This window comes from Trachinotus anak, unplaced genomic scaffold (genome assembly GCF_046630095.1).
Source record: "Trachinotus anak isolate AG129_WGS33_773 ecotype Australia unplaced genomic scaffold, CSIRO_AGI_Tana_v1 ptg000014l, whole genome shotgun sequence".
NCBI classification, from domain to species: domain Eukaryota; kingdom Metazoa; phylum Chordata; class Actinopteri; order Carangiformes; family Carangidae; genus Trachinotus; species Trachinotus anak.
Window position 1 is genome coordinate 1,051,684 of NW_027273865.1, and position 12,533 is coordinate 1,064,216.

The 12,533-nt window shown below is 42.1% G+C and overlaps 1 pseudogene; it reads right to left on the minus strand.

The window, feature by feature from the left end:
• Positions 1-6,746: 6,746 nt before the first annotated feature.
• Positions 6,747-9,558, minus strand: LOC139631970 (uncharacterized; annotated as a pseudogene).
• Between the last annotated feature and the right edge of the window lie 2,975 nt (positions 9,559-12,533).

Consider the following 12,533-nt stretch of genomic DNA (forward strand, 5'->3'; position numbering starts at 1 on the left):
CCTTATGCATTTTGGAGAATGCCTTACTTTTGTAAACAGAATGTAATCCATTTGAATTTCATTTGTATTTGTTTTTTTCCTCAGTGTTTTTTTATTATTACTGCAGGATGTCCATGGGAATTGACGTCGGCCACAGCAACAGAGTCTCACTCTTAGCTTAGGAGTTTTTGCTGTTTCTAAGTGAAAGCTGGTCTCAGCAGCTCTGTGAAGAGGGTTTATGAGAAAGCCTGTGGTTAAAGACTTTTAGTGTGACTCTAAGTGGTAAGACAAAATGCTTTGTGAATATGAGCCCTGATCTACATTAAGCTAACACTGCCACGCCACAGGCAGCCTTTAACTTTATGTGCTAAAAGCAACTGGCTCTCTGTTGACTCCAGTGTAAACAGCAATATTATGTATTAATTCATTTTAATACTGCACATCTGCAAATAAAATGATCGATTTACACAGAGAGAATGGTCTTTAGCATTGACCTTTTCTACATTCATCACAACAGGCAACAACCAAGAAAACAATGACACACTGTGCTTTAGGCTGTTTTCATATGTATAATGTGTTTGCCTGTGGTCTATAAAATAATAATTCAATATCATGAAATCTTTACATATAACTGAAAAAAGCTGGTCTCTCAATAAAATTAAAAAAAAAAAAAAAAAAACCAATCAAACTATCCTCTAAACTAGTTCTGTTCTGAGTTTTGAGTGTTGAGCTGAAGGGAGCATTATGCTGCTATTGGTTAATGAACAAAGTTTTGTGCATGATAATTAACGGTTAATCTTCCAAAAATGTACCAGCAGCAGGATATTATGTATATTCATTACCACATCACAGCAATAAAAGCCTCATTAAGAAATAAGAGTTTCAATCTACTGAAATGCTAGAGGGCTTTTAATTTTAAATGGTCACAGGAAGTGTTGACTTTGTATCAACACATAATGGAGTAACTTTAACAGGATAGATGGGAGTGGATCAAAATGAGGCTTCGCCAGGATCAATTCTACATATCAAACAGAGGGAGCCTCTAAGAAAGGTCTGTGCTAGGATGGATAAAGGCCTTGGCTACTTTTTGAGGACAAACAGTGCTCTGTGTGAGAGACACAATAAGAAAGATATTCTGTCTCTTTTAACTTTCTCTCTGAGTGACCATTTTATAAGTGAATATAGCCGAACTCACAGCTCAGTCTCTGTCTTTAACCTATGTGCTCGGTGATTTTGTAAGCTGATGTCGTGGTAAGAAAATCAGGATTTGACCATAGGTCCATACGTATTTTGACCTAGTCTTGTTGTTAAGCTTATTGGAGGGCTATTGCCTGACCTAGGCTGTCTGTAAGGAGCCACTTTTAATAATAGTTTAATTTCACAACAGTGACAAACAATACAGAGGCTTAGGACAAACACTATCGTTACCTGGTTGCCATTAGAGAAGGCAGGTCAGTGAGAAGTGCTGCTCTGCAGAGCTCTCATTTGTATATGTTAACTGTGGAGACTGAGGGAAGCCATGGACTAAATTTAAAAAACATAAATATAAAATTAAAAAAAGTCTTGTAGTCTTATCTGGTCAGAGGGCAAAAGAGCAGGTTCTTGAGCACCACCAGAGGTCGATCTGTACATCACCTAAATATTCAAAGCTTTGAGCTTTGACATTCTGATTTGGAGAGCATGGCACAGATTTTCTGCTGAAATGATTCAGCAGGAGCTCCCGCCGCCTCCAGTGGTACTCGGTAGAAAAACACTGGAGTCTCTTTGATAATTTAAATGTATGATGGTTTATGTGATGTCTTATAGTTTACACGTCAATTCGCAAACGCCCATTATTCCTAACACACAAACCTACTGGAATTTTGTTTTTGCTGCACACTGCACATTTCTGCCCCCAAGCCCTCTACATTGAACACCAGTCCCTGCAAAATTACTATTGTATTGACTTTGGAACTTGGCTCCTTGACTCAGGCCCTCCATTCTGTACTGCTTTTCTGATCAGTCTCAGTTCCTCATTCTGTCACATTTTTGAATTGTTTCTCTCCTGAGAACTGGTAATGGTAACATGTTATGGTCAGGGTAAATGAATTATCATACCTTCATACATGAGTTAATACATGCGTTAATACCTCATGAATCATCGGGAATCAAGTTCAAAGTCTTTCATTCATTACCTCACACATGAGCAACACATTCATTAAAGCATGAACTAAGGTGAGCACATCATCATGAATTATGATTTATTAAGCATGATTATGATGTGGTCAAAATGTGGTCTTTACCACATTGTAGGTAACTCATGGTAATTCCTGATGATTCGAGAGATATCAATGGATGAAGTAATGTAACTCATGCATGAATTTATGATTATTCATGTACCATTACTGCAAAGTGTTACCCTGGTAACTGCTGACATATATAGCTCATATTCAACTCCTCCTCCTGATATATCCTCTAGGCTGGCTCTGCTCAGAATGGCATCCATCACATGGATCGCTTCTTCCAGTCCTTCCAAATCCTGGGACAGGCACCTCTGAAATGCTTCTGGTGCTGATGAAATCCCAGAGGAAGTCTCTTAAGCTTGTACCTGCCTAACGGTGACTTAAACATACCCTGAGCTCTCTTCATCTAACTGGATTTGTCAGTCGCCTTGATTTGCCTCCACAACTCAAAACACTTTTACTTTCAGCATTTCTGCAACAACTTCAACAACCTGCACTATTTTCAGTAGAGTTCAGTTCATTGTCAATGTGTTTGTGTGTGTGAGAGAGAGATGGAGAGCGAGAGAGTGGGGCAACTACAGCAAAACAAGGTTATATCCATTTGAAATATTAAAATAATTTGATTCATTATGAAACTGCAGTGGGACTAATTAGACTGCAGTAGTAGGGCGAGCTATACTCATGTGAAAACTTGAATCTAAAGGAAATCCTAACATGAGGGGTGTCTAAATTATGTATTTTTTTAATGAGGAATTCAAATATGAGTTTATTTTTTCAATTGGATGACTCTAACCTACATCAATTTTGTATTTAAATAACTAATTCTACCCTTTCGAAACCCTTTGTAAGATATAAGAAGATGTTAGGGAAATTAATGGACAAATCCAATTCAAATTTCCATATTTATTAACAGGTTAATGCATGAACATGTCCTGCTTTGATTCATTTTTGGACATCAGTCTCCTGCTGGTCTCTTGGACCCTGATCCCTCCATCCCTCTTTTCCTGTGAGAAGTATTTGGCAGAAGCCTCAGTCGCCATTTTCACAACCCTCTCAATGCTCTGTGTGTGGCAAGGCCAGTTGGGCACCTTCATGGGGATGTTGATGAAGTTCTTCACCTCTGAAGTGCTTAGGGAGCAAGTGAGAGGTGGTTCTGACCAGCTGATCAAGTCACCAATGGTGGAAGCATCACAGTTGATGTCCGGTGTCCTTCTGGTCCTGACAGAGGAGTCCCCCAACTGAGTGTCTGGGTCCCCGTCTCCCCTGATAGCCAGGATTCTCTCCACTCCCTCAATCTTCTCCTTCTGATCCTCAGAGCACAACAGTGTCTGGATGAGGGCTTCACTGTGGGCATACCAAGCAGATCTTTCCACAGTTGGCATCACAATGTCCAGCACCTCCTTCCTCTGGGACTTGAGGCAGTCCAGCTGAAACAGGATGTGCCTAGGCCCTTCGATTCAGGAGTGATTGACCTTCACATTGAACCAACATGGATAGTACACTCCAATGATAAATTCCACAATGAATCGCAGATTCTTCAGGTTCTTTCCTTTAAGTCCGTGCTTTGACACCCAGAGCCTGAGAAGTCTGTTCGCTGTGGTGAGCCAACGGCTGTGGTTCACTGGTCCTATCTCCAACAGAGCTATCCTTGCAGGAAGCACTCCATCATAGATGTCACCCACCAGCTGATCCACTGGGTATTTCCTCCAGTCATCTTCACTTTGTTCCCTCAAGTAGATGCCATACCTCAGGATATCCCTCACAGTTGGCAGTTCAGACACCAACAGCTCCTGGCCGTTGCCAACAAGAATACTCAAATGTGAGCTTGATTTCGTCCTTGTCTTAACATGAGCCATTTCACTACTGCACAACTCAACACAATATGAAACCCGGACCCGTCTGCGCAAAGCTCAATTTATACGACCACGCGGACTCCGCGTACGTGTACTCAGTGTCACGCAATAGACTACTCGGTGAGAAACCTTCACATCGACCTGTTTTTAACGTGACACCGTATGCTCGACTATGAAACCTCAAACTTCCGCGGACAGTGCGTGTGGAGTCCGCGCAGTACGCGCACAGTCCGCCCTACTATGTGGGAGCCTTAACTGTCAGGTGGCTCTTATGAGGTAGAAGACTTTCACTCCAGAATATCCTCTAATCATATAAAATTTAATGTTTCACTTGATAAACCTCCTCAAAATAGTAATTTTCTTACCATTTCTGAGCTAGATGGTATCACAAATACAATTCAAATCATTCCAGAAGAACAGCAAAATAACCCGAAATTTAAAAATAATCAACTGCAAATTGATGTAGGTTAGGGTTATCAGATTTAAAAATTAAATTCAGATTTGTCTTCTACACACCAAAATACATGATTTGAACACCCCTCTTAATTGATTAAAAAAAAAAAATTGAGTATGGCCCACCCTACTGCAGTAGAATACCTCAGTTGAGTAGGCAGTCCTTCATTGTGGCCCAGGATATTAACCAAACAAGGTTATCTTCCTTTCCTCCTCTTAAATCTTCCTTTATGAATCAGATATAACTGAACTACGGAAGTCGAGAAATACCATACTCAATACTATACTAACTTCAAACAGTTTTTTTATCCCGTATCCCGTCATCTCGATTATTATTATATTATCAGGAGAAAACGATTTTTTGTTATCCCAAGATAACAGGATATCATCGGCAGAAAACATTGTTTTTTCTATAACAGGATAAAAACAATATTTGCAAGTATGACCGTTCTAGGCTCCTGCACTGAATATTATAAATAATGGTGGCATACACAGCTGTTTCTAACACTAGTTTATACTTCTCTACAGTACATGCACACACGTCCCAGCAACTAGATGTGCACAAACTGTTACAGTCTGTTCAACCATACACTAGGTTTTGGCCTAGTCTTGTTTCAGTTCCTCCTCCTTCTGCTGAGAATGAAAAATATGATATATGCAGATCTTATGTTCAGACTTGAGACCAATGTTCCCTTTAATTTTTCATGTGTCTGGGCACACACAAGCTCCCTGAGCACACTGAGGACCATTGTGAGCAACATCAGATGTGCACGCTGTGGCCACACACCAGTATCACACCTGATCAACACCTGGGATCATAGCAAGTTACATGGCTTATTAAAAGAATCAAATTACAGCAGAAATTTCCATTCGTTTACTTTTATTATAAGTGATTTGGCCCAGTTAAAATGAAATGGACTGTTGTTGGCTAGCTAACTTGCACGGCACCGTGGCGCATATGGGAAGGGCACCTACGCAAGCAATGTCAATGCTATGATTGGCTGCGTAGCATTACTGAAGTGTGTCATATCATTGGCTGGACATCTGTCACTCACTGCGTTACACTGCAAAAAGTTACAGAAAAAAATTTTATTGCTCTAATTAATTTACAGTTTATGTTGAATTTTATTTTATGCGCTGTATAGATTTTCTTGTGCGCTGAGAATGTGTGAGCAGTGCGCGATTGCGCAAGCGCGCAGCTGAGAGGGAACATTGCTTGAGACTCAAGTAAAAAAGTAAAGTCGCAACGAGAATATGACTGAAAGTACAGAATATGGAGGGAGGATTCATGAGAAAAGTGAGTTGTTGCCAAACTCTCTTTGTGAATACACTACCACCCTGCTGGTTAATTTTTTAATTCAACCCATCAGCCCTGCAATGACCGTGGGCTGATGTGGCATTTGGCAAAGCCACTGAGGAAGCTGATGTTGATGCTCTCTTATAACAGAGGGACAGACATGTACTGACATGATTTTTATGACTTTCATATTGTTAACATGTGTGTTAGTTTTGTTAACGTCAACAGAATCTGAAAATGGAAAATATTTGAATCCCGTGAGAAAATGTTTGGGCAGATACCTGATGAAAATATTTGGGCAGATAGCCAAGGCACCTGATTTCTTAAGTGTGTGTAATAGTTGAAGTTTTGATTTAGATTTAGATGTTTTAAGTAAGAGCATGAAGACGAGGAGTGTGTAAAAGCACTGCTCATCACACATTTGCCACAATAATCAAAGAAACAGTCAAGGTACAGTGATCTGTGGGGCTCGGGGCAGGAGAAATAAGACAGTATATTTTAACACAACATGGCAACGATGATATGTATCTTTAACTGAGAATGAAATGCGCCGCTGTGTTTTACCCTTCACAAACTAGGATGTCCTTGCTGAAATGAACACATAAATAAATACTGAATTTGTAGCAGGTCATACTTAACCTGAGCAGATGTGAATCTCAAAAATAGAGCTGTGTAAAGTGTACATCGAAGTACAAAGTAGAATATAGATAGTTAATGAGAAGACGCATGCACACACCTTTAAAATCTTTTTGTTGTTTGTTTTGAAAAAAAAATAAAATAAATATATATATATATATATATATATATATATATATATATATATATATATATATATAAATAAAACAGTTTGCATTAGTCTTTTTGAGTTATGACAACTTCGTTTGAAATTACATTGAAATAACAAACTTCATTACTTTGGGGGAATTAGCTTTTCCCCTTCAGTCAAAGATTATTTTGATTACTCTTTACTTAATAGCTGTTAGACTAAAGGCAAGTTTTTAAGTTGATAACTCATAAAAATTATGTTGCTAAAACTAGCTTTATCATATTATTTTAAAGTACTTTTACCTGTTGTCTAGTTAATAACTAAATTAATGTACAAAACTTTTTAAGTAGCAACCATTTAAAAAAAAATTAGTTGTTCCAATTAGAATTTTCTTCCGTTTTTAGTAGGTTTTTCTTGCTTGTGTTCATGTTGTAGCTTTTAAGAAAGACACGTTCAACCATTGATTTTGTACAATCATTTTTTTATTATGACCTGTAGCTGAGTATTTAGAGACATTATAATTATGCCAAAACAAAAAGCAACTCAACTCAGAAACTCTAATTCCGACTGCTTCTCAAGTTGCAAATAAACTGGCCATACTCCCTTAAGAAATGAAGCATAATAATAAAAAAAACTAAATAAATTGTGCCATTACAGCCAAGTCTGGCAGGCCTTTAAAAAACAGTGACAAAATTTTTATATATGTAAGACTTTTGTAAACATTCCTTACGTGTATCGAAAAGTGCAATACAACAGATTTTGAAGACCCGCAAATGCATCTTGAAGAAGTGTGACCACCTCAAAATCTAAATCTCCATAGACATAATGGCGAAAGCCATGGAACTTTGTAATATACTAAGCTGCATGAGTAAGCCCACAGTATTCATTTCCAAAACATAAAAAATACATTCTCTTTGGGCTAAAATATGTATTTGTTTAAACAATATGTTTGGTTAACTGTCAAGACAAGATTTGTCGGACATAAAGAGTAACAAAATTAACCTGAAAGAGAAACATTCACAACTGTTTTCATTGTCTCTTCAGTTGTCTTCCAAATACAAAACAATGTGACCTGAGGAAAATGGAACACTGTTCTGAAACAGGTGGAATCTTTAGAAAATACTGTTCTTGAGACTCATCACTTTTACACTGGCTTTCTGTCCATCAAGGTCGAGGAACAACCTCTGAAAAACTTCAAAAGTGTATTTAAGTTTCTTGCTGTAGCTCAGGTTGAGCGCATATATAATGCCCATCAGCAAAGCACAGCACCTTGGGATGTCCTTTTCCTCCAGGACTTTTGTTCCCTCCACCACGATGGTTGCCATCCAGTTGTCAGATGCAGCCAATGGTGGCAATTTTTATAACCTGACTTTCCAGGCTGGCCTTAAACTCTTCATTGTCCTTGTAAAAAAACAAACAATATGTGAGAAATCAAGATAAGATACATACACACGTTTCTCTTTTATCACACAACTAAACATGTTCAATGACCAACTCGGCCTGTCTTTAGTAAATTTCTGTTAGGGTTTTCAATTGCTCAGCATGAGGTTTATTGTTTCAAATAGAGATTCTTGTTTGTATTCAAGGAATACAGTAGTACAGTAGCAGGTTTCTGCCGTTGCATTTACACTATGCTTAGTAAGTATTTAATTTTCTTTCAAAATATTAAAGTACTTACCTCAAACTCCTTGAACAGGTCATCTTCCTTCTCTCCAAGGTATACAATAAGGCAGCGAATGGCTACTTCTCTGCGCATTTCAATTGTATTGTTCTATGGGGAAAAGGGGTGGAGGGTTCAGCATGAAGTATCTAAAGTATAATCTATATGGGTGACTGTCCATATAGAGTGCATTTCAAATATACGCAAAGTCTAAATAATTAACATACCACAAGAAGCATGTCCTTCAGCTGCCTGAGTCTTAATCCTGAAGCTCCTCCTCTTGATGACACCATATCCATCACTTTCTGGGTGCAATGGTCAAGTTTGGCCATGAATGTAGGTTCAAGGTTTACAGTTGTTATTCTCTTGAACTCGTTGTTTATCTGTGGACCACACAAACATAAAAATCAAATCTTGCACACATTTATACAATATGGGCTATAGCATTCAGAGAGAGAGAGAGAGAGAGAGAGAGAGAAAACATAAGCGTAAATATAACAGAAAACTTTTTTTACCTGTGTGGCATCAAATAATGCAGGCCAGCGCTGCATGAAGTCCCTGATTGCAGGTGCCTCATATATGATTTCTTGCCTCCGAAGAGAGAAACACTTGGCCATTTTCTCTGCAACCACCTGGCAGTTATCCCTTTTCATGACTTCACACACAAGCTCCATTCTCTCCTTCTCCAAACTTTCACTGGTTTAACCTTGTGGATGAGGAGGTAGGTAATTTACCTCAGCCTTTTTTGGCTTTTTAATCAGAATCAGAATCAGAATCGCCTTTATTGTCATTATACATAGTACAACGAAATTTGAGCGCTGCTCCCTTGGTGCAAACAATGCTAATTAAATGAAATAAATAAGAACCTAAAGAGAACACAATAATTAAAAATAGAGGAGGTATAAAAAGGCAAGTCATATGTACAGATATATTTACACGTGGTATGAATGAAAACCCGATTATTGCACTTTAGGCCCAGTTTTATTGCACAGGTAATTGGAAGTTATGCAGTGTGATCGACCGGTCATCCGGATTTCTTTTTGTCTTTGTTGACTGCAGTGATAGCCCTCGGGAAGAAGCTATCCCTGAGTCTGTTTGTCCTAGTTTTGTGTGACCTGTACCTTCGGCCCGACGGTAACAGGTCAAACAGGTGGTTACCGGGGTGGGAGGGGTCCTTGATGATGTTTCCAGCTTTGCTCAGATAGCGAGAGTTGGCAATGTCCTCCAGGCTGGGCAGAGAGCAGCCAGTGATCTTCTGGGCTGTGCAGACGACCCTCTGTAGTGCTCTCCTGTCAGCTGCTGAGCACCCCGCGTAACACGCTGTGATGCAGTACGCCAGGATGCTCTCTATGGTGGCTCTGTAGAAGGTCACCAGCAGCCTCTCCTCCAGGTTGTTCCTCCTGAGCACTCTCAGGAAGTGGAGGCGCTGCTGGGCCTTCCTCACCACCGCCGAGGTGTTTGCAGTCCAGGAGGGGTTGTCGGAAATCTGTACACCCAAGAATCTCATGGTGTGGACTCTTTCCACACAGTCCCCGTGGATGTAAAGTGGGGCCGGGTCCTCTCCGCCCTTCCTGAAGTCCAAGATGAGTTCTTTAGTTTTTGTGGTGTTCGGTTGGAGGTTGTTTACCGAACACCACGCAGTCAGTCTTTTGACTTCATCTCTGTAGTTGGACTCATCCCCTCCTGAGATGAGTCCAACTACGGTTGTGTCGTCTGCAAACTTTATGAGGGTATTTGAGAGATGTGTCGGGGAGCAGTCGGATGTGTAGAGTGTGAACAGTAGGGGACTCAGAACACATCCTTGTGGAGAGCCGGTGTTGAGTGTGATGGTGCTGGACAGGTGGGGGCCAAGTCTGACAGTCTGTGAGCGGTTTGTCAGGAAGTCCTTAATCCAGAAGCAGATGGGGGTGGAGAGGCCCAGGTGGGACAGTTTCTGGATCAGGATCTCCGGGATGATGTTGTTGAAAGCCGAGCTGAAGTCCAGGAAGAGCATCCTCACGTAGTGCTCCAGATGACTCAGTGCGGTGTGGAGCGCTATGGTAATAGCGTCCTCGGTGGATCGGTTTGCCCTGTAGGCAAACTGGTGGGGGTCCAGAGTGGGAGGCAGACAAGTCCAGATGTGCTGAGAGACCAGTTTCTCGAAGCACTTCATGACCACAGGCGTAAGTGCAACGGGCCTGTAGTCGTTGGGGCTATCCACTGCTGTCTTCTTGGGGATGGGGATGATGGTGGAGGTCTTGAGGCAGGGTGGAACGATGGCCAAAGACAGGGACAGGTTGAAAATTGTGGTGAACACTCCTGCCAGTTGGTCCGCACACGCTCTAAGCACCTTGCTGGGTACTCCGTCGGGTCCGGTCGCCTTCCAGGGGTTCACTGTCCTAAGCACATGTCTCACTTCCTGCTCCTGAAGTGTCAGTGTGCTAGTGCTGGCGGGGGATGGGGGCGATGCGACAGCTGAGGGCCTGACCGCCTCGAAGCGGGCAAAGAACTGGTTCAATTCTTCTGCCAGCGAGGCGTCGGTCCTAGCCGTCGCCTGGTTCTTGCTTCTGTAGTTTGTAATGTGGTTTATCCCCTGCCACATCCTTTTAGGGTTGTTTTCAGCAAAGTGGTCTTCAATCCTTTTCCTGTAGGCCACCTTGGCTTCCCTGATGCCTCTTTTCAGGTCTGCCCTGGCCTCGCTGTACACTGCTTTGTCCCCTGACTTGAAGGCAGTGTTGCGTTTTCTCAGGAGGGATTGCACTTTACTGCTCATCCAGGGTTTTTGGTTCGCAAAAACCCTGACCCTTTTGTTGACGGTGACAATGTCAACACAGTTCCTGATGTAGGAGAGTACGGTGTCCATGTACTCCTGGAGGTTGTGGCTGGAGAATAAGTCCCACACAGTTGTGGAGAAGCAGTCCTGTAGCTGAGAGAGGGCTCCTTCGGGCCAGGTCCTTATTGTCTTTCTTTCAGGTTTTGTTCCCCTCAGCAGGGGGGTGTAGGTGGGGGTGAGGGACATGCAGAGGTGATCAGATCCAGTCAGGTGGGGGAGGGGTGTGGCTTTGTATGCATGTTTGATGTTCCCTCTGGTTGCAAAAGCCACAAACTGGGCGAATTTGGGTAGCACAGCTTTTAGGCACGCTTGGTTGAAGTCACCGGCAGCAATAAAAACCGCGCCAGGATGGGCGAGCTGCTGTTCGTTAATGGTGTTGAACAGGAGGCTGAGAGCCGTGCTAACATTAGCATCCGGTGGGATGTAAACAGCTATCACAATGACTACCGTGAACTCCCTCGGGAGATAAAAAGGTCTGCACAAGACTGCCAGAACCTCTAAATCCGGAGAACAGTGTGTGTCAATGATCCTGCTGTTACAACACCACTCGTTATGAATGTAAACACAGAGCCCCCCTCCTCTGCTCTTACCCGAGTCCTGGTTCCTGTCCTGCCGGTGTAGCGTGCGGCCTGCTAGCTCGATTGCAGCATCGGGAATCTGCGGGTGAAGCCACGACTCCGTGATAAGAATAATGCTGCAGTTCCGCACGAAGCTCGTCGTGGCCATCTGTAGCTCCAGTTCGTCCATTTTGTGGTTTTCTGGTATGTCCTCCGGGATGTTGTGTCTACGTTGGAAGTCGTCAGAGACGAACAAATTGTGCCTGGAGCACAGGCCAATTAGGCCCTGACGACTATATGTGACTGCGTCGTTCGGAAGAAAAAGTGCACTCAATAAAACAAGCACCAAACTGGAGAGCAGAGAGCCGCTGCACCCGTGCGCGCCGCCATCTTGAAACGAGACATTTTTAGCAGGAGTCTGCTCATGTGACGGTTTTCTCTTGAGTGAGTTCACCACAATTTCTGGGCAGCCAATCCCACAAAGTTTGAATCTGAAGTTGTTCATTTTATATTTGAGGCGCTGGATCCATCCATAACACCCGTTGAAGGACCCAGATTCTTTGAGGCAGGGATGTTTTTTGACCAAGGCCTCTGCTACTTGACTTAGTTGGGCACTTGATGGATAAGCAGCGTACTCAAAAATGGTCTCAGCTAAATTTCCAAGAATGTCTGGAAGTAGCGCGATGAGATCTTTGGTACCAAACAGAGTCCCAGAACAATGAAACGTTTCATTGCCTGACTGAAGCAGAATTTCTGTACTGACAGAGAAACGAGGGATCGGAAATTCCGCAGGCCATCCCTTTGACCGCTTGGTAGGACTTTCAGTGATTGATCTCGGTGAAACAGGTAAAGTGTCATGGGAGGATGCAGATGAGCAGACATCATCAGAAGACAGAGGTAAACTATCAGTAACATCTGTAAAGGTGAGAGTTAC